Here is a 22,860-nt window from a genome sequence, read left to right as displayed (position 1 = left end):
CACAACACCTGAGAAAAAAACAATGATTTCATTCTAAAGTAAAAAATATAGATATCGACCTTAAGATGTGGTATCCACTGTGACAAAAGTATGTATTGTCTGGATGTCCAAAACCACTGAGAATTAATTTTAACTTCATCTTCAGACAACACTTTCTTATTAAAAGCTTTGCTGCCCCGTGTGAGGATCGAACTCACGACCTTCAGATTATGAGACTGACGCACTGCATGCTGCGCCAACGAGGCACTTTTAAACATTAAGCGTAAAGAAAAAATATCGATAATGACTTTCACTTTTTGACAGTGACGTTGTAAGCACCGTGCCAAAATGTATGGTCTGAAAAACCACAACACCTGAGAAAAAAACAATGATTTCATTCTAAAGTAAAACAATTTGATATCGACCTTAAGATGTGGTTTCCACCGTGACAAAAGTATGTATTGTCTGAAAGTCCAAAACATCTGAGAATTAATTGTCACTTATTCTTCAGACAACACTTTCTTTTTAAAATCTTTGCTGCCCCGTGTGAGGATGTAACTCACGACCTTCAGATTATGAGACTGACGCGCTACCTACTGCGCTAACGAAGCACATTTAATCAACAAATCGAAAGAAAAAATTATCGATACCGACCTTCACTTTTTGACAGAGACGTTGTAAGCACCGTGCCAAAATGTATGGTCTGAATGTCGACATCACCTGAGAAAAAACAATGATTTCATTCTAAAGTAAAAATATAGATATCGATACCGACCTTCAGATTTTGACAGAGACGTTGTAAGCACCGTGCCAAAATGTATGGTCTGAATGTCGACATCACCTGAGAAAAAACAATGATTTCATTCTAAAGTAAAAAATATAGATATCGATACCGACCTTCAGATTTTGACAGTGACGTTGTAAGCACCGTGACAAAAGTATGTATCGTCTGAACGTCCAATACCACTGAGAATTAATTTTCACTTCATCTTCAGAAAACACTGTCTTTCAAAAGCTTTGCTGCTCAGTCTGAGGATCGAACTCACGACCTTCAAATTATGAGACTGACGCACTGCCTGCTGCGCCAACAAGGCACTTTTAAACATTAAGCGTAAAGAAAAATATCGATAACGACTTTCAGATTTTGACAGAGACGTTGTAAGCACCGTGCCAAAATGTATGGTCTGAAAGTCCATATCACCTGAGAAAAAAACAATGATTTCATTCTAAAGTAAAAAATATAGATATCGACCTTAAGATGTGGTATCCACTGTGACAAAAGTATGTATTGTCTGAAAGTCCAAAACCACTGAGAATTAATTTTCACTTCATCTTCAGACAACACTGTCTTTTTAAAAGCTTTGCTGCCCCGTGTGAGGATCGAACTCACGACCTTCAAATTATGAGACTGACGCGCTACCTACTGCGCTAACGAGGCACAGTTCATCAACAAATCGAAAGAAGATATTATCGATACCGACCTTCACTTTTTGACAGTGACGTTGTAAGCACCGTGCCAAAATGTATGGTCTGAAAAACCACAACACCTGAGAAAAAAACTATGATTTCATTCTAAAGTAAAACAATTTGATATCGACCTTAAGACGTGGTTTCCACCGTGACAAAAGTATGTATTGTCTGTAAGTCCAAAACCACTGAGAATTAATTTTCACCATCAGACAACAGTCGTTTTATAAGCTTTGTTGCCCTGTGTGAGGATCGAACTCACGACCTTTAGATTATGAGAGTGACGCGCTGCCTGCTGCACCAACGAGGTACATTAAAGCATGAAGTGTAAGAAAAAATATCGATACCGACCTTCAGATTTTGACAGTGACGTTGTAACCACCGTGCCAAAATGTATGGTCTGAAAGTCCACAACACCTATGAAAAAAACAATGATTTCATTCTAAAGTAAAAAATATAGATATCGATTCCGACCTTCAGATTTTGACAGTGACGTTGTAAGCACCGTGCCAAAATGTATGGTCTGAAAGTCCACAACACCTAAGAAATAAACAATGATTTCATTCTAAAGTAAAAAATATAGATATCGATACCGACCTTCAGATTTTACAGTGACGTTGTAAGCACCGTGACAAAAGTATGTATTGTCTGAAAGTCCAAAACCACTGAGAATTAATTTTCACCTTCAGACAAAACTGTCGTTTAAAGGCTTTGCTGCCCCGTGTGAGGATCGAACTCACGACCTTCAGATTATGAGACTGACGCGCTGCCTGCTGCGCCAACAAGGCACGTTAAAGCATTAAGTGTAAGAAAAAATATCGATACCGACCTTCACTTTTTGACAGTGACGATGTAAGCACCGTGCCAAAATGTATGGTCTGAAAGTCCACAACACCTGAGAAAAAAACTATGATTTCATTCTAAAGTAAAACAATTTGATATCGACCTTAAGATGTGGTATCCACCGTGACAAAAATATGTATTGTCTGAAAGTCCAAAACATCTGAGAATTAATTTTCACTTCATCTTCAGACAAAACTTTCTTTTTAAAATCTTTGCTGCCAAAGGTGAGGATCGAACTCACGACCTTCAGATTATAAGACTGATGCACTACCTACTGCGCTAACGAGTCACATTACATGAAGACATCGAAATAAGAAATGATCGATACCGACCTTCAGATTTTGACAGTGACGTTGAAAGCACCGTGCCAAAATGTATGGTCTGAAAGTCCACAACACCTAAGAAATAAACAATGATTTCATTCTAAAGTAAAAAATATAGATATCGATACCGACCTTCAGATTTTGACAGTGACGTTGTAAGCACCGTGACAAAAGTATGTATCGTCTGAACGTCCAATACCACTGAGAATTAATTTTCACTTCATCTTCAGAAAACACTGTCTTTTTAAAAGCTTTGCTGCCCCGTGTGAGGATCGAACTCACGACCTTCAGATTATGAGACTGACGCGCTACCTACTGCGCTAACGAGGCACATTTAATCAAGAAATCGAAAGAAAAAATTATCGATACCGACATTCACTTTTTGACAGTGACGTTGTAAGCACCGTGCCAGAATGTATGGTCTGAAAAACCACAACACCTGAGAAAAAAATTATGATTTCATTCTAAAGTAAAACAATTTGATATCGACCTTAAGATGTGGTTTCCACCGTGACAAAAGTATGTATTGTCTGTAAGTCCAAAACCACTGAGAATTAATTTTCACCATCAGACAACTGTCTTTTTATAAGCTTTGCTGCCTCGTGTGAGGAACGAACTCACGACCTTTAGATTATGAGACTGACGCGCTGCCTGCTGCACCAACGAGGAACATTAAAGCATGAAGTGTAAGAAGAAATATCGATACCAAATTTCAGATTTTGACAGTGACGTTGTAACCACCGTGCCAAAATGTATGGTCTGAAAGTCCACAACACCTAAGAAAAAAACAATGATTTCATTCTAAAGTAAAAAATATAGATATCGATACCGACCTTCAGATTTTACAGTGACGTTGTAAGCACCGTGACAAAAGTATGTATTGTCTGAAAGTCCAAAACCACTGAGAATTAATTTTAACCTTCAGACAAAACTGTCTTTTATAAGCTTTGCTGCCCCGTGTGAGGATCGAACTCACGACCTTCAGATTATGAGACTGATGCGCTGCCTGCGCGCCAACAACGCACGTTAAATCATTAAGTGTAAGAAATAATATCGATACCGACCTTCACTTTTTGACAGTGACGATGTAAGCACCGTGCCAAAATGTATGGTCTGAAAGTCCACAACACCTAAGAAATAAACAATGATTTCATTCTAAAGTAAAAAATATAGATATCGATACCGACCTTCAGATTTTACAGTGACGTTGTAAGCACCGTGACAAAGTATGTATCGTCTGAACGTCCAATAACACTGAGAATTAATTTTCACTTGATCTTCAGAAAACACTGTCTTTTTAAAAGCTTTGCTGCCCCGTGTGAGGATCGAACTCACGACCTTCAGATTATGAGACTGACGCGCTGCCTGCTGCGCCAACGAGGCACTTTTAAACCTTAAGCGTAAAGAAAAAATATCGATAACGACCTTCAGATTTTGACAGTGACGTTGTAAGCACCGTGCCAAAATCTATGGTCTGAAAAACCACAACACCTGAGAAAAAAACTATGATTTCATTCTAAAGTAAAACAATTTGATATCGACCTTAAGATGTGGTTTCCACCGTGACAAAAGTATGTATTGTCTGAAAGTCCAAAACCACTGAGAATCAATTTTCACCATCAGACAACAGTTTTTTTATAAGCTTTGCTGCCCCGTGTGAGGATCGAACTCACGACCTTCAGATTATGAGACTGACGCGCTACCTACTGCGCTAACGAGGCACATTTAATCAAGAAATCGAAAGAAAAAATTATCGATACCGACATTCACTTTTTGACAGTGACGTTGTAAGCACCGTGCCAAAATGTATGGTCTGAAAAACCACAACACCTGAGAAAAAAACTATGATTTCATTCTAAAGTAAAACAATTTGATATCGACCTTAAGACGTGGTTTCCACCGTGACAAAAGTATGTATTGTCTGTAAGTCCAAAACCACTGAGAATTAATTTTCACCATCAGACAACAGTCGTTTTATAAGCTTTGTTGCCCTGTGTGAGGATCGAACTCACGACCTTTAGATTATGAGACTGACGCGCTGCCTGCTGCACCAACGAGGTACATTAAAGCATGAAGTGTAAGAAAAAATATCGATACCGACCTTCAGATTTTGACAGTGACGTTGTAACCACCGTGCCAAAATGTATGGTCTGAAAGTCCACAACACCTATGAAAAAAACAATGATTTCATTCTAAAGTAAAAAATACAGATATCGATTCCGACCTTCAGATTTTGACAGTGACGTTGTAAGCACCGTGCCAAAATGTATGGTCTGAAAGTCCACAACACCTAAGAAATAAACAATGATTTCATTCTAAAGTAAAAAATATAGATATCGATACCGACCTTCAGATTTTACAGTGACGTTGTAAGCACCGTGACAAAAGTATGTATTGTCTGAAAGTCCAAAACCACTGAGAATTAATTTTCACCTTCAGACAAAACTGTCGTTTAAAGGCTTTGCTGCCCCGTGTGAGGATCGAACTCACGACCTTCAGATTATGAGACTGACGCGCTGCCTGCTGCGCCAACAAGGCACGTTAAATCATTAAGTGTAAGAAAAATATCGATACCGACCTTCACTTTTTGACAGTGACGATGTAAGCACCGTGCCAAAATGTATGGTCTGAAAGTCCACAACACCTGAGAAAAAAACTATGATTTCATTCTAAAGTAAAACAATTTGATATCGACCTTAAGATGTGGTATCCACCGTGACAAAAATATGTATTGTCTGAAAGTCCAAAACATCTGAGAATTAATTGTCACTTCATCTTCAGACAAAACTTTCTTTTTAAAATCTTTGCTGCCCCGTGTGAGGATCGAACTCACGACCTTCAGATAATAAGACTGATGCACTACCTACTGCGCTAACGAGTCACATTACATGAAGACATCGAAATAAGAAATGATCGATACCGACCTTCAGATTTTGACAGTGACGTTGAAAGCACCGTGCCAAAATGTATGGTCTGAAAGTCCACAACACCTAAGAAATAAACAATGATTTCATTCTAAAGTAAAAAATATAGATATCGATACCGACCTTCAGATTTTGACAGTGACGTTGTAAGCACCGTGACAAAGGTATGTATCGTCTGAACGTCCAATACCACTGAGAATTAATTTTCACTTCATCTTCAGAAAACACTGTCTTTTTAAAAGCTTTGCTGCCCCGTGTGAGGATCGAACTCACGACCTTCAGATTATGAGACTGACGCGCTACCTACTGCGCTAACGAGGACATTTAATCAAGAAATCGAAAGAAACAATTATCGATACCGACATTCACTTTTTGACAGTGACGTTGTAAGCACCGTGCCAAAATGTATGGTCTGAAAAACCACAACACCTGAGAAAAAAATTATGATTTCATTCTAAAGTAAAACAATTTGATATCGACCTTAAGATGTGGTTTCCACCGTGACAAAAGTATGTATTGTCTGTAAGTCCAAAACCACTGAGAATTAATTTTCACCATCAGACAACTGTCTTTTTATAAGCTTTGCTGCCTCGTGTGAGGATCGAACTCACGACCTTTAGATTATGAGACTGACGCGCTGCCTGCTGCACCAACAAGGCACATTAAAGCATGAAGTGTAAGAAGAAATATCGATACCAAATTTCAGATTTTGACAGTGACGTTGTAACCACCGTGCCAAAATGTATGGTCTGAAAGTCCACAACACCTAAGAAAAAAACAATGATTTCATTCTAAAGTAAAAAATATAGATATCAATACCGACCTTCAGATTTTACAGTGACGTTGTAAGCACCGTGACAAAAGTATGTATTGTCTGAAAGTCCAAAACCACTGAGAATTAATTTTAACCTTCAGACAAAACTGTCTTTTATAAGCTTTGCTGCCCCGTGTGAGGATCGAACTCATGACCTTCAGATTATGAGACTGATGCGCTGCCTGCGCGCCAACAACGCACGTTAAATCATTAAGTGTAAGAAATAATATCGATACCGACCTTCACTTTTTGACAGTGACGATGTAAGCACCGTGCCAAAATGTATGGTCTGAAAGTCCACAACACCTGAGAAAAAAACTATGATTTCATTCTAAAGTAAAACAATTTGATATCGACCTTATGATGTGGTTTCCACCGTGACAAAAGTATGTACTGTCTGAAAGTCCAAAACACTGAGAATTTATTTTCACCTTCAGACTACAGTATCATTTTATAAACTTTGCTGCCCCATGTGAGGATCGAACTCACGACCTTCAGATTATGAGACTGACGCACTGCCTGCTGCGCCAACGAGGCACATTAATTCATTAAGTGTAAGAAAAAATATCGATACCGACCTTCACTTTTTGACAGTGACGTTGTAAGCACCGTGCCAAAATGTATGGTCTGAAAGTCGACAACACCTGAGAAAAAAACTATGATTTCATTCTAAAGTAAAAAATATTGATATCGACCTTAAGATGTGGTATCCACCGTGACAAAAGTATGTATTGTCTGAAAGTCCAAAACATCTGAGAATTAATTGTCACTTCATCTTCAGACAACACTTTCTTTTTAGGATCTTTGCTGCCCCGTGTGAGGATCGAACTCACGACCTTCAGATTATGAGACTGACGCGCTACCTACTACGCTAACGAGGAAGATTTAATCAGCAAATCGAAAGAAAAAATTATCGATACCGACCTTCACTTTTTGACAGACGTTGTAAGCACCGTGCCAAAATGTATGGTCTGAAAAACCACAACACCTGAGAAAAAAACTATGATTTCATTCTAAAGTAAAACAATTTGATATCGATCTTAAGATGTGGTTTACACCGTGACAAAAGTATGTATTGTCTGAAAGTCCAAAAACACTGAGAATTAATTTTCACCTTCAGACAACGCTGGCTTTTAATAAGCTTTGCTGCCCCGTGTGAGGATCGAACTCACAACCTTCAGATTATGAGACTGATGCGCTGCCTGCTGCGCCAACGAGGTACGTTAAATCGTTAAGTGTAATCAAAAATATCAATACCGACCTTCACTTTTTGACAGTGACGTAAGCACCGTGTCAAAATGTATGGTCTGAAAGTCCACAACACCTGAGAAAAAAACTATGATTTCATTCTAAAGTAAAAAAATATAGATATCGACCTTAAGATGTGGTTTCCACCTTGACAAAAGTATGTATTGTGTGAAATTCCAAAACCACTGAGAATTAATTTTAACCTTCAGACAAGAGTCTTTTTATAAGCTTTGCTGCCCCGTGTGAGGATCGAACTCACGACCTTAAGATTATGAGATTGACGCACTGCCTGCTGCGCCAACAATCAAATCAAATCAAATCAAATTTATTTTTATATAGCCCTTCGTACATCAGCTGATATTCTCAAAGTGCTGTACAGAAACCCAGCCTAAAACCCCAAACAGCAAGCAAAGCATGTGAAAGAAGCACGGTGGCTAGGAAAAACTCCCTAGGAAAAACTCCCTAGAAAGGCCAAAAACCTAGGAAGAAACCTAGAGAGGAACCAGGCTATGAGGGGTGGCCAGTCCTCTTCTGGCTGTGCAGGGTGGATATTATAACAGAATATGGTCAAAATGTTAAAATGTTAAAATGTTCATAAATGACCAGCATGGTCAAATAATAATAATCATAGTAGTTGTCGAGGGTGCAACAAGCACGTCCGGTGAACAGGTCAGGGTTCCATAGCCGCAGGCAGAACAGTTGAAACTGGAGCAGCAGCACGGCCAGGTGGACTGGGGACAGCAAGGAGTCATCATACCAGGTAGTCCTGAGGCATGGTCCTAGGGCTCAGGTCCTCCGAGAGAAAGACAGAAAGAGAGAAAGAGAGAATTAGAGAGAGCATATTTAAATACACACAGGACACCGGATAAGACAAGAGAAATACTCCAGATGTAACAGACTGACCCTAGCCCCCCGACACATAAACTACTGCAGCATAAATACTGGAGGCTGAGACAATGCACATTTAAACATTAAGCGTAAAGAAAAAATATTGATACCGACCTTCAGATTTTGACAGACGTTGTAAGCACCGGGCCAAAATGTATGGTCTGAAAGTCCACAACACCTGAGAAAAAACTCTGATTTCATTCTAAAGTAAAAAAAAAATTGTTATCGAACTTAAGATGTTGTATCCACCGTGACAAAAGTATGTATTGTCTGAAAGTCCAAAACCACTGAGAATTAATTTTCACTTCATCTTCAGACAACACTGTCTTTTTAAATGCTTTGCTGCCCTGTGTGAGGATCGAACTCACGACTTTCAGACCATGAGACTGACGCGCTGCCTGCTGCGCCAACGATGCACATTTAAACATTAAGCGTAAAGAACAAATATCGATACCAACCTTCAGATTTTGACAGTGACGTTGTAAGCACCGTGCCAAAATGTATGGTCTGAAAGTCGACAACACCTGAGAAAAAAACTATGATTTCATTCTAAAGTAAAAAATATTGATATCGACCTTAAGATGTGGTATCCACCGTGACAAAAGTATGTATTGTCTGAAAGTCCAAAACATCTGAGAATTAATTGTCACTTCATCTTCAGACAACACTTTCTTTTTAGGATCTTTGCTGCCCCGTGTGAGGATCGAACTCACGACCTTCAGATTATGAGACTGACGCGCTACCTACTACGCTAACGAGGAAGATTTAATCAGCAAATCGAAAGAAAAAATTATCGATACCGACCTTCACTTTTTGACAGACGTTGTAAGCACCGTGCCAAAATGTATGGTCTGAAAAACCACAACACCTGAGAAAAAAACTATGATTTCATTCTAAAGTAAAACAATTTGATATCGATCTTAAGATGTGGTTTACACCGTGACAAAGGTATGTATTGTCTGAAAGTCCAAAACCAGTGAGAATTAATTTTCACCTTCAGACAACGCTGGCTTGTAATAAGCTTTGCTGCCCCGTGTGAGGATCGAACTCACAACCTTCAGATTATGAGACTGATGCGCTGCCTGCTGCGCCAACGAGGTACGTTAAATCGTTAAGTGTAATCAAAAATATCAATACCGACCTTCACTTTTTGACAGTGACGTAAGCACCGTGCCAAAATGTATGGTCTGAAAGTCCACAACACCTGAGAAAAAAACTATGATTTCATTCTAAAGTAAAAAATATAGATATCGACCTTAAGATGTGGTTTCCACCTTGACAAAACTATGTATTGTGTGAAATTCCGAAACCACTGAGAATTAATTTTCACCTTCAGACAAGAGTCTTTTTATAAGCTTTGCTGCCCCGTGTGAGGATCGAACTCACGACCTTAAGATTATGAGATTGACGCACTGCCTGCTGCGCCAACAATCAAATCAAATCAAATCAAATTTATTTTTATATAGCCCTTCGTACATCAGCTGATATTCTCAAAGTGCTGTACAGAAACCCAGCATAAAACCCCAAACAGCAAGCAAAGCATGTGAAAGAAGCACGGTGGCTAGGAAAAACTCCCTAGGAAAAACTCCCTAGAAAGGCCAAAAACCTAGGAAGAAACCTAGAGAGGAACCAGGCTATGAGGGGTGGCCAGTCCTCTTCTGGCTGTGCAGGGTGGATATTATAACAGAACATGGTCAAAATGTTAAAATGTTAAAATGTTCATAAATGACCAGCATGGTCAAATAATAATAATCATAGTAGTTGTCGAGGGTGCAACAAGCACGTCCGGTGAACAGGTCAGGGTTCCATAGCCGCAGGCAGAACAGTTGAAACTGGAGCAGCAGCACGGCCAGGTGGACTGGGGACAGCAAGGAGTCATCATACCAGGTAGTCCTGAGGCATGGTCCTAGGGCTCAGGTCCTCCGAGAGAAAGACAGAAAGAGAGAAAGAGAGAATTAGAGAGAGCATATTTAAATACACACAGGACACCGGATAAGACAAGAGAAATACTCCAGATGTAACAGACTGACCCTAGCCCCCCGACACATAAACTACTGCAGCATAAATACTGGAGGCTGAGACAATGCACATTTAAACATTAAGCGTAAAGAAAAAATATTGATACCGACCTTCAGATTTTGACAGACGTTGTAAGCACCGGGCCAAAATGTATGGTCTGAAAGTCCACAACACCTGAGAAAAAACTCTGATTTCATTCTAAAGTAAAAAAAAATTGTTATCGAACTTAAGATGTTGTATCCACCGTGACAAAAGTATGTATTGTCTGAAAGTCCAAAACCACTGAGAATTAATCTTCACCTTCAGACAACACTGTCTTTTTAAATGCTTTGCTGCCCTGTGTGAGGATCGAACTCACGACTTTCAGACCATGAGACTGACGCGCTGCCTGCTGCGCCAACGATGCACATTTAAACATTAAGCGTAAAGAACAAATATCGATACCAACCTTCAGATTTTGACAGTGACGTTGTAAGCACCGTGCCAAAATGTATGGTCTGAAAGTCGACAACACCTGAGAAAAAAACTATGATTTCATTCTAAAGTAAAAAATATTGATATCGACCTTAAGATGTGGTATCCACCGTGACAAAAGTATGTATTGTCTGAAAGTCCAAAACATCTGACAATTAATTGTCACTTCATCTTCAGACAAGACTTTCTTTTTAGGATCTTTGCTGCCCCGTGTGAGGATCGAACTCACGACCTTCAGATTATGAGACTGACGCGCTACCTACTACGCTAACGAGGAAGATTTAACCAGCAAATCGAAAGAAAAAATTATCGATACCGACCTTCACTTTTTGACAGACGTTGTAAGCACCGTGCCAAAATGTATGGTCTGAAAAACCACAACACCTGAGAAAAAAACGATGATTTCATTCTAAAGTAAAACAATTTGATATCGATCTTAAGATGTGGTTTACACCGTGACAAAAGTATGTATTGTCTGAAAGTCCAAAACCACTGAGAATTAATTTTCACCTTCAGACAACGCTGGCTTTTAATAAGCTTTGCTGCCCCGTGTGAGGATCGAACTCACAACCTTCAGATTATGAGACTGATGCGCTGCCTGCTGCGCCAACGAGGTACATTAAATCGTTTAGTGTAATCAAAAATATCAATACCGACCTTCACTTTTTGACAGTGACGTAAGCACCGTGCCAAAATGTATGGTCTGAAAGTCCACAACACCTGAGAAAAAAACTATGATTTCATTCTAAAGTAAAAAATATAGATATCGACCTTAATTTAAGATGTGGTTTCCACCTTGACAAAAGTATGTATTGTGTGAAATTCCGAAACCACTGAGAATTAATTTTCACCTTCAGACAAGAGTCTTTTTATAAGCTTTGCTGCCCCGTGTGAGGATCGAACTCACGACCTTAAGATTATGAGATTGACGCACTGCCTGCTGCGCCAACAATCAAATCAAATCAAATCAAATTTATTTTTATATAGCCCTTCGTACATCAGCTGATATTCTCAAAGTGCTGTACAGAAACCCAGCCTAAAACCCCAAACAGCAAGCAAAGCATGTGAAAGAAGCACGGTGGCTAGGAAAAACTCCCTAGGAAAAACTCCCTAGAAAGGCCAAAAACCTAGGAAGAAACCTAGAGAGGAACCAGGCTATGAGGGGTGGCCAGTCCTCTTCTGGCTGTGCAGGGTGGATATTATAACAGAACATGGTCAAAATGTTAAAATGTTAAAATGTTCATAAATGACCAGCATGGTCAAATAATAATAATCATAGTAGTTGTCGAGGGTGCAACAAGCACGTCCGGTGAACAGGTCAGGGTTCCATAGCCGCAGGCAGAACAGTTGAAACTGGAGCAGCAGCACGGCCAGGTGGACTGGGGACAGCAAGGAGTCATCATACCAGGTAGTCCTGAGGCATGGTCCTAGGGCTCAGGTCCTCCGAGAGAAAGACAGAAAGAGAGAAAGAGAGAATTAGAGAGAGCATATTTAAATACACACAGGACACCGGATAAGACAAGAGAAATACTCCAGATGTAACAGACTGACCCTAGCCCCCCGACACATAAACTACTGCAGCATAAATACTGGAGGCTGAGACAATGCACATTTAAACATTAAGCGTAAAGAAAAATATTGATACCGACCTTCAGATTTTGACAGACGTTGTAAGCACCGGGCCAAAATGTATGGTCTGAAAGTCCACAACACCTGAGAAAAAACTCTGATTTCATTCTAAAGTAAAAAAAAATTGTTATCGAACTTAAGATGTTGTATCCACCGTGACAAAAGTATGTATTGTCTGAAAGTCCAAAACCACTGAGAATTAATCTTCACTTCATCTTCAGACAACACTGTCTTTTTAAATGCTTTGCTGCCCTGTGTGAGGATCGAACTCACGACTTTCAGACCATGAGACTGACGCGCTGCCTGCTGCGCCAACGATGCACATTTAAACATTAAGCGTAAAGAACAAATATCGATACCAACCTTCAGATTTTGACAGTGACGTTGTAAGCACCGTGCCAAAATGTATGGTCTGAAAGTCGACAACACCTGAGAAAAAAACTATGATTTCATTCTAAAGTAAAAAATATTGATATCGACCTTAAGATGTGGTATCCACCGTGACAAAAGTATGTATTGTCTGAAAGTCCAAAACATCTGAGAATTAATTGTCACTTCATCTTCAGACAACACTTTCTTTTTAGGATCTTTGCTGCCCCGTGTGAGGATCGAACTCACGACCTTCAGATTATGAGACTGACGCGCTACCTACTACGCTAACGAGCAAGATTTAATCAGCAAATCGAAAGAAAAAATTATCGATACCGACCTTCACTTTTTGACAGACGTTGTAAGCACCGTGCCAAAATGTATGGTCTGAAAAACCACAACACCTGAGAAAAAAACTATGATTTCATTCTAAAGTAAAACAATTTGATATCGATCTTAAGATGTGGTTTACACCGTGACAAAAGTATGTATTGTCTGAAAGTCCAAAACCACTGAGAATTAATTTTCACCTTCAGACAACGCTGGCTTTTAATAAGCTTTGCTGCCCCGTGTGAGGATCGAACTCACAACCTTCAGATTATGAGACTGATGTGCTGCCTGCTGCGCCAACGAGGTACGTTAAATCATTAAGTGTAATCAAAAATATCAATACCGACCTTCACTTTTTGACAGTGACGTAAGCACCGTGCCAAAATGTATGGTCTGAAAGTCCACAACACCTGAGAAAAAAACTATGATTTCATTCTAAAGTAAAAAATATAGATATCGACCTTAAGATGTGGTTTCCACCTTGACAAAAGTATGTATTGTGTGAAATTCCGAAACCACTGAGAATTAATTTTCACCTTCAGACAAGAGTCTTTTTATAAGCTTTGCTGCCCCATGTGAGGATCGAACTCACGACCTTAAGATTATGAGATTGACGCACTGCCTGCTGCGCCAACAATCAAATCAAATCAAATCAAATTTATTTTTATATAGCCCTTCGTACATCAGCTGATATTCTCAAAGTGCTGTACAGAAACCCAGCCTAAAACCCCAAACAGCAAGCAAAGCATGTGAAAGAAGCACGGTGGCTAGGAAAAACTCCCTAGGAAAAACTCCCTAGAAAGGCCAAAAACCTAGGAAGAAACCTAGAGAGGAACCAGGCTATGAGGGGTGGCCAGTCCTCTTCTGGCTGTGCAGGGTGGATATTATAACAGAACATGGTCAAAATGTTAAAATGTTAAAATGTTCATAAATGACCAGCATGGTCAAATAATAATAATCATAGTAGTTGTCGAGGGTGCAACAAGCACGTCCGGTGAACAGGTCAGGGTTCCATAGCCGCAGGCAGAACAGTTGAAACTGGAGCAGCAGCACGGCCAGGTGGACTGGGGACAGCAAGGAGTCATCATACCAGGTAGTCCTGAGGCATGGTCCTAGGGCTCAGGTCCTCCGAGAGAAAGACAGAAAGAGAGAAAGAGAGAATTAGAGAGAGCATATTTAAATACACACAGGACACCGGATAAGACAAGAGAAATACTCCAGATGTAACAGACTGACCCTAGCCCCCGACACATAAACTACTGCAGCATAAATACTGGAGGCTGAGACAATGCACATTTAAACATTAAGCGTAAAGAAAAAATATTGATACCGACCTTCAGATTTTGACAGACGTTGTAAGCACCGGGCCAAAATGTATGGTCTGAAAGTCCACAACACCTGAGAAAAAACTCTGATTTCATTCTAAAGTAAAAAAAAATTGTTATCGAACTTAAGATGTTGTATCCACCGTGACAAAAGTATGTATTGTCTGAAAGTCCAAAACCACTGAGAATTAATCTTCACCTTCAGACAACACTGTCTTTTTAAATGCTTTGCTGCCCTGTGTGAGGATCGAACTCACGACTTTCAGACCATGAGACTGACGCGCTGCCTGCTGCGCCAACGATGCACATTTAAACATTAAGCGTAAAGAACAAATATCGATACCAACCTTCAGATTTTGACAGTGACGTTGTAAGCACCGTGCCAAAATGTATGGTCTGAAAGTCGACAACACCTGAGAAAAAAACTATGATTTCATTCTAAAGTAAAAAATATTGATATCGACCTTAAGATGTGGTATCCACCGTGACAAAAGTATGTATTGTCTGAAAGTCCAAAACATCTGACAATTAATTGTCACTTCATCTTCAGACAAGACTTTCTTTTTAGGATCTTTGCTGCCCCGTGTGAGGATCGAACTCACGACCTTCAGATTATGAGACTGACGCGCTACCTACTACGCTAACGAGGAAGATTTAACCAGCAAATCGAAAGAAAAAATTATCGATACCGACCTTCACTTTTTGACAGACGTTGTAAGCACCGTGCCAAAATGTATGGTCTGAAAAACCACAACACCTGAGAAAAAAACGATGATTTCATTCTAAAGTAAAACAATTTGATATCGATCTTAAGATGTGGTTTACACCGTGACAAAAGTATGTATTGTCTGAAAGTCCAAAACCACTGAGAATTAATTTTCACCTTCAGACAACGCTGGCTTTTAATAAGCTTTGCTGCCCCGTGTGAGGATCGAACTCACAACCTTCAGATTATGAGACTGATGCGCTGCCTGCTGCGCCAACGAGGTACATTAAATCGTTTAGTGTAATCAAAAATATCAATACCGACCTTCACTTTTTGACAGTGACGTAAGCACCGTGCCAAAATGTATGGTCTGAAAGTCCACAACACCTGAGAAAAAAACTATGATTTCATTCTAAAGTAAAAAATATAGATATCGACCTTAATTTAAGATGTGGTTTCCACCTTGACAAAAGTATGTATTGTGTGAAATTCCGAAACCACTGAGAATTAATTTTCACCTTCAGACAAGAGTCTTTTTATAAGCTTTGCTGCCCCGTGTGAGGATCGAACTCACGACCTTAAGATTATGAGATTGACGCACTGCCTGCTGCGCCAACAATCAAATCAAATCAAATCAAATTTATTTTTATATAGCCCTTCGTACATCAGCTGATATTCTCAAAGTGCTGTACAGAAACCCAGCCTAAAACCCCAAACAGCAAGCAAAGCTTGTGAAAGAAGCACGGTGGCTAGGAAAAACTCCCTAGGAAAAACTCCCTAGAAAGGCCAAAAACCTAGGAAGAAACCTAGAGAGGAACCAGGCTATGAGGGGTGGCCAGTCCTCTTCTGGCTGTGCAGGGTGGATATTATAACAGAACATGGTCAAAATGTTAAAATGTTAAAATGTTCATAAATGACCAGCATGGTCAAATAATAATAATCATAGTAGTTGTCGAGGGTGCAACAAGCACGTCCGGTGAACAGGTCAGGGTTCCATAGCCGCAGGCAGAACAGTTGAAACTGGAGCAGCAGCACGGCCAGGTGGACTGGGGACAGCAAGGAGTCATCATACCAGGTAGTCCTGAGGCATGGTCCTAGGGCTCAGGTCCTCCGAGAGAAAGACAGAAAGAGAGAAAGAGAGAATTAGAGAGAGCATATTTAAATACACACAGGACACCGGATAAGACAAGAGAAATACTCCAGATGTAACAGACTGACCCTAGCCCCCGACACATAAACTACTGCAGCATAAATACTGGAGGCTGAGACAATGCACATTTAAACATTAAGCGTAAAGAAAAAATATTGATACCGACCTTCAGATTTTGACAGACGTTGTAAGCACCGGGCCAAAATGTATGGTCTGAAAGTCCACAACACCTGAGAAAAAACTCTGATTTCATTCTAAAGTAAAAAAAAATTGTTATCGAACTTAAGATGTTGTATCCACCGTGACAAAAGTATGTATTGTCTGAAAGTCCAAAACCACTGAGAATTAATCTTCACTTCATCTTCAGACAACACTGTCTTTTTAAATGCTTTGCTGCCCTGTGTGAGGATCGAACTCACGACTTTCAGACCATGAGACTGACGCGCTGCCTGCTGCGCCAACGATGCACATTTAAACATTAAGCGTAAAGAACAAATATCGATACCAACCTTCAGATTTTGACAGTGACGTTGTAAGCACCGTGCCAAAATGTATGGTCTGAAAGTCGACAACACCTGAGAAAAAAACTATGATTTCATTCTAAAGTAAAAAATATTGATATCGACCTTAAGATGTGGTATCCACCGTGACAAAAGTATGTATTGTCTGAAAGTCCAAAACATCTGAGAATTAATTGTCACTTCATCTTCAGACAACACTTTCTTTTTAGGATCTTTGCTGCCCCGTGTGAGGATCGAACTCACGACCTTCAGATTATGAGACTGACGCGCTACCTACTACGCTAACGAGCAAGATTTAATCAGCAAATCGAAAGAAAAAATTAGCGATACCGACCTTCACTTTTTGACAGACGTTGTAAGCACCGTGCCAAAATGTATGGTCTGAAAAACCACAACACCTGAGAAAAAAACTATGATTTCATTCTAAAGTAAAACAATTTGATATCGATCTTAAGATGTGGTTTACACCGTGACAAAAGTATGTATTGTCTGAAAGTCCAAAACCACTGAGAATTAATTTTCACCTTCAGACAACGCTGGCTTTTAATAAGCTTTGCTGCCCCGTGTGAGGATCGAACTCACAACCTTCAGATTATGAGACTGATGTGCTGCCTGCTGCGCCAACGAGGTACGTTAAATCATTAAGTGTAATCAAAAATATCAATACCGACCTTCACTTTTTGACAGTGACGTAAGCACCGTGCCAAAATGTATGGTCTGAAAGTCCACAACACCTGAGAAAAAAACTATGATTTCATTCTAAAGTAAAAAATATAGATATCGACCTTAATTTAAGATGTGGTTTCCACCTTGACAAAAGTATGTATTGTGTGAAATTCCGAAACCACTGAGAATTAATTTTCACCTTCAGACAAGAGTCTTTTTATAAGCTTTGCTGCCCCGTGTGAGGATCGAACTCACGACCTTAAGATTATGAGATTGACGCACTGCCTGCTGCGCCAACAATCAAATCAAATCAAATCAAATTTATTTTTATATAGCCCTTCGTACATCAGCTGATATTCTCAAAGTGCTGTACAGAAACCCAGCCTAAAACCCCAAACAGCAAGCAAAGCATGTGAAAGAAGCACGGTGGCTAGGAAAAACTCCCTAGGAAAAACTCCCTAGAAAGGCCAAAAACCTAGGAAGAAACCTAGAGAGGAACCAGGCTATGAGGGGTGGCCAGTCCTCTTCTGGCTGTGCAGGGTGGATATTATAACAGAACATGGTCAAAATGTTAAAATGTTAAAATGTTCATAAATGACCAGCATGGTCAAATAATAATAATCATAGTAGTTGTCGAGGGTGCAACAAGCACGTCCGGTGAACAGGTCAGGGTTCCATAGCCGCAGGCAGAACAGTTGAAACTGGAGCAGCAGCACGGCCAGGTGGACTGGGGACAGCAAGGAGTCATCATACCAGGTAGTCCTGAGGCATGGTCCTAGGGCTCAGGTCCTCCGAGAGAAAGACAGAAAGAGAGAAAGAGAGAATTAGAGAGAGCATATTTAAATACACACAGGACACCGGATAAGACAAGAGAAATACTCCAGATGTAACAGACTGACCCTAGCCCCCCGACACATAAACTACTGCAGCATAAATACTGGAGGCTGAGACAATGCACATTTAAACATTAAGCGTAAAGAAAAAATATTGATACCGACCTTCAGATTTTGACAGACGTTGTAAGCACCGGGCCAAAATGTATGGTCTGAAAGTCCACAACACCTGAGAAAAAACTCTGATTTCATTCTAAAGTAAAAAAAAAATTGTTATCGAACTTAAGATGTTGTATCCACCGTGACAAAAGTATGTATTGTCTGAAAGTCCAAAACCACTGAGAATTAATCTTCACTTCATCTTCAGACAACACTGTCTTTTTAAATGCGTTGCTGCCCTGTGTGAGGATCGAACTCACGACTTTCAGACCATGAGACTGACGCGCTGCCTGCTGCGCCAACGATGCACATTTAAACATTAAGCGTAAAGAACAAATATCGATACCAACCTTCAGATTTTGACAGTGACGTTGTAAGCACCGTGCCAAAATGTATGGTCTGAAAGTCGACAACACCTGAGAAAAAAACTATGATTTCATTCTAAAGTAAAAAATATTGATATCGACCTTAAGATGTGGTATCCACCGTGACAAAAGTATGTATTGTCTGAAAGTCCAAAACATCTGAGAATTAATTGTCACTTCATCTTCAGACAACACTTTCTTTTTAGGATCTTTGCTGCCCCGTGTGAGGATCGAACTCACGACCTTCAGATTATGAGACTGACGTGCTACCTACTACGCTAACGAGGAAGATTTAATCAGCAAATCGAAAGAAAAAATTATCGATACCGACCTTCACTTTTTGACAGACGTTGTAAGCACCGTGCCAAAATGTATGGTCTGAAAAACCACAACACCTGAGAAAAAAACTATGATTTCATTCTAAAGTAAAACAATTTGATATCGATCTTAAGATGTGGTTTACACCGTGACAAAAGTATGTATTGTCTGAAAGTCCAAAACCACTGAGAATTAATTTTCACCTTCAGACAACGCTGGCTTTTAATAAGCTTTGCTGCCCCGTGTGAGGATCGAACTCACAACCTTCAGATTATGAGACTGATGTGCTGCCTGCTGCGCCAACGAGGTACGTTAAATCATTAAGTGTAATCAAAAATATCAATACCGACCTTCACTTTTTGACAGTGACGTAAGCACCGTGCCAAAATGTATGGTCTGAAAGTCCACAACACCTGAGAAAAAAACAATGATTTCATTCTAAAGTAAAAAATATAGATATCGATACCGACCTTCAGATTTTGACAGTGACGTTGTAAGCACCGTGCCAAAATGTATGGTCTGAAAGTCCACAACACCTAAGAAAAAAACAATGATTTCATTCTAAAGTAAAAAATATAGATATCGATACCGACCTTCAGATTTTGACAGTGACGTTGTAAGCACCGTGCCAAAATGTATGGTCTGAAAGTCCACAACACCTAAGAAAAAAACAATGATTTCATTCTAAAGTAAAAAATATAGATATCGATACCGACCTTCAGATTTTGACAGTGACGTTGTAAGCACCGTGACAAAAGTATGTATCATCTGAACGTCCAATACCACTGAGAATTGATTTTCACTTCATCTTCAGACAACACTGTCTTTTTAAAAGCTTTGCTGCCCGCTGTGAGGATCGAACTCACGACCTTCAGATTATGAGACTGACGCATTGCCTGCTGCGCCAACGATGCACATTTAAACATTAAGCGAAAAGAAAAAATATTGATACCGACCTTCAGATTTTGACAGACGTTGTAAGCACCGGGCCAAAATGTATGGTCTGAAAGTCCACAACACCTGAGAAAAAAACAATGATTTCATTCTAAAGTAAAAAATATTGATATCGACCTTAAGATGTGGTTTCCACCGTGACAAAAGTATGTATCATCTGAACGTCCAATACCACTGAGAATTGATTTTCACTTCATCTTCAGAAAACACTCTTTTAAAAGCTTTGCTGCCCAGTGTGAGGATCGAACTCACGACCTTCAGATTATGAGACTGACGCACTACCTACTGCGCTAACGAGGAACAGTTCTTCAACAAATCGAAATAAAAAATTATCAATACCGACCTTCACTTGTTGACAGTGACGTTGTAAGCACCGTGCCAAAATGTATGGTCTGAAAAACCACAACACCTGAGAAAAAAACAATGATTTCATTCTAAAGTAAAAAATATAGATATCGACCTTAAGATGTGGTATCCACCGTGACAAAAGTATGTATTGTCTGAAAGTCCAAAACTCCTGAGAATTAATTGTCACTTCATCTTCAGACATCACTGTCTTTTTAAAAGCTTTGCTGCCCCGTGTGAGGATCGAACTCACGACCTTCAGATTATGAGACTGACGCGCTACCTACTGCGCTAACGAGGCACAGTTCATCAACAAATCGAAATAAAAAATTATCGATACCGACCTTCACTTGTTGACAGTGACGTTGTAAGCACCGTGCCAAAATGTATGGTCTGAAAAACCACAACACCTGAGAAAAAAACAATGATTTCATTCTAAAGTAAAAAATATAGATATCGATACCGACCTTCACTTTTTGACAGTGACGTTGTAAGCACCGTGCCAAAATGTATGGTCCGAAAAACCACAACACCTGAGAAAAACCGCCATTAACTAGCTACAACTACAAAAAAATATCGATAACGACCTTCACCACTACTAACTAGATATCGATACCGACCTTCAGATTTTGACAGTGACGTTGTAAGCACCGTGCCAAAATGTATGGTCTGAAAGTCCACAACACCTAAGAAATAAACAATGATTTCATTCTAAAGTAAAAAATATAGATATCGATACCGACCTTCTGATTTTGACAGTGACGTTGTAAGCACCGTGACAAAAGTATGTATCGTCTGAACGTCAAAATCATTTTCAGACAACACTTTCTTATTAAAAGCTTTGCTGCCCCGTGTGAGGATCAAACTCACGACCTTCAAATTACGAGACTGACGCGCTGCCTGCTGCACCAACGAGGCACATTAAATCGGTAAGTGTAAGAAAAAATATCGATACCGACCTTCAGATTTTGACACTGACGTTGTAAGCACCGTGCCAAAATGTATGGTCTGAAAGTCCACAACACCTGAGAAAAAAACTATGATTTCATTCGAAAGTAAGAAATATAGATATCGACCTTAAGATGTGGTATCCACCGAAACAAAAGTATGTATTGTCTGAAAGTCCAAAACATCTGAGAATTAATTGTCACTTATTCTTCAGACAACACTTTCTTTTTAAATCTTTGCTGCCCCGTGTGAGGATCTAACTCACGACCTTCAGATTATGAGACTGACGCGCTGCCTGCTGCACCAACGAGGCACATTAAAGCATTAAGTGTAAGAAAAAATATCGATACCGACCTTCAGATTTTGACAGTGACGTTGTAAGCACCGTGCCAAAATGTATGGTCTGAAAGTCCACAACACCTAAGAAAAAAACTATGATTTCCTTCTAAAGTAAAAAATATAGATATCGATACCGACCTTCAGATTTTGACAGTGACGTTGTAAGCACCGTGCCAAAATGTATGGTCTGAAAAACCACAACACCTGAGAAAAAAACTATGATTTCATTCTAAAGTAAAAAATATAGATATCGACCTTAAGATGTGGCATCCACCGTGACAAAAGTATGTATTGTCTGAAAGTCCAAAACCATTGAGAATTAATTTTCACTTCATCTTCAGACAACACTGTCTTTTTAAAATCTTTGCTGCCCCGTGTGAGGATCGAACTCACGACCTTCAGATTATGAGACTGACGCGCTGCCTGCTGCGCCAACGAGGCACTTTTAAACATTAAGCGTAAAGAAAAAATATCGATAACGACCTTCAGATTTTGACAGAGACATTGTAAGCACGGTGCCAAAATGTATGGTCTGAAAGTCCACATCACCTGAGAAAAAAACAATGATTTCATTCTAAAGTAAAAAATATAGATATCGACCTTAAGATGTGGCATCCACCGTGACAAAAGTATGTATTGTCTGAAAGTCCAAAACCATTGAGAATTAATTTTCACTTCATCTTCAGACAACACTGTCTTTTTAAAATCTTTGCTGCCCCGTGTGAGGATCGAACTCACGACCTTCAGATTATGAGACTGACGCGCTACCTACTGCGCTAACGAGGCACATTTAATCAACAAATCGAAAGAAAAAATTATCAATACCGACCTTCACTTTTTGACAGTGACGTTGTAAGCACCGTGCCAAAATGTATGGTCTGAAAAACCACAACACCTGAGAAAAAAACAATGATTTCATTCTAA

General features: G+C 39.7%; 9 non-coding genes across 9 annotated transcripts; all 9 read right to left on the bottom strand.

Annotated features, from left to right (window-relative positions):
* Positions 1–1,344: 1,344 nt before the first annotated feature.
* On the bottom strand, positions 1,345–1,417 carry trnam-cau (transfer RNA methionine (anticodon CAU)). Its single transcript has one exon. It is a non-coding gene; the product is annotated as a tRNA-Met (tRNA).
* A 1,452-nt stretch (positions 1,418–2,869) lies between these two features.
* Positions 2,870–2,942, bottom strand: trnam-cau (transfer RNA methionine (anticodon CAU)). The gene has a single exon. It is a non-coding gene; the product is annotated as a tRNA-Met (tRNA).
* A 980-nt stretch (positions 2,943–3,922) lies between these two features.
* Positions 3,923–3,995, bottom strand: trnam-cau (transfer RNA methionine (anticodon CAU)). Its single transcript has one exon. It is a non-coding gene; the product is annotated as a tRNA-Met (tRNA).
* A 265-nt stretch (positions 3,996–4,260) lies between these two features.
* On the bottom strand, positions 4,261–4,333 carry trnam-cau (transfer RNA methionine (anticodon CAU)). Its single transcript has one exon. It is a non-coding gene; the product is annotated as a tRNA-Met (tRNA).
* Positions 4,334–5,420: 1,087 nt separating this feature from the next.
* trnai-uau (transfer RNA isoleucine (anticodon UAU)) lies at positions 5,421–5,493 on the bottom strand. Its single transcript has one exon. It is a non-coding gene; the product is annotated as a tRNA-Ile (tRNA).
* Positions 5,494–20,877: 15,384 nt separating this feature from the next.
* On the bottom strand, positions 20,878–20,950 carry trnam-cau (transfer RNA methionine (anticodon CAU)). The gene has a single exon. It is a non-coding gene; the product is annotated as a tRNA-Met (tRNA).
* Positions 20,951–21,494: 544 nt separating this feature from the next.
* trnat-cgu (transfer RNA threonine (anticodon CGU)) lies at positions 21,495–21,567 on the bottom strand. The gene has a single exon. It is a non-coding gene; the product is annotated as a tRNA-Thr (tRNA).
* A 737-nt stretch (positions 21,568–22,304) lies between these two features.
* On the bottom strand, positions 22,305–22,377 carry trnam-cau (transfer RNA methionine (anticodon CAU)). The gene has a single exon. It is a non-coding gene; the product is annotated as a tRNA-Met (tRNA).
* Positions 22,378–22,649: 272 nt separating this feature from the next.
* On the bottom strand, positions 22,650–22,722 carry trnam-cau (transfer RNA methionine (anticodon CAU)). Its single transcript has one exon. It is a non-coding gene; the product is annotated as a tRNA-Met (tRNA).
* Between the last annotated feature and the right edge of the window lie 138 nt (positions 22,723–22,860).

Source organism: Salmo salar, chromosome ssa02 (genome assembly GCF_905237065.1).
Source record: "Salmo salar chromosome ssa02, Ssal_v3.1, whole genome shotgun sequence".
NCBI classification, from domain to species: Eukaryota; Metazoa; Chordata; class Actinopteri; order Salmoniformes; family Salmonidae; genus Salmo; species Salmo salar.
This window is presented reverse-complemented; position numbering and strand designations above follow the sequence as displayed.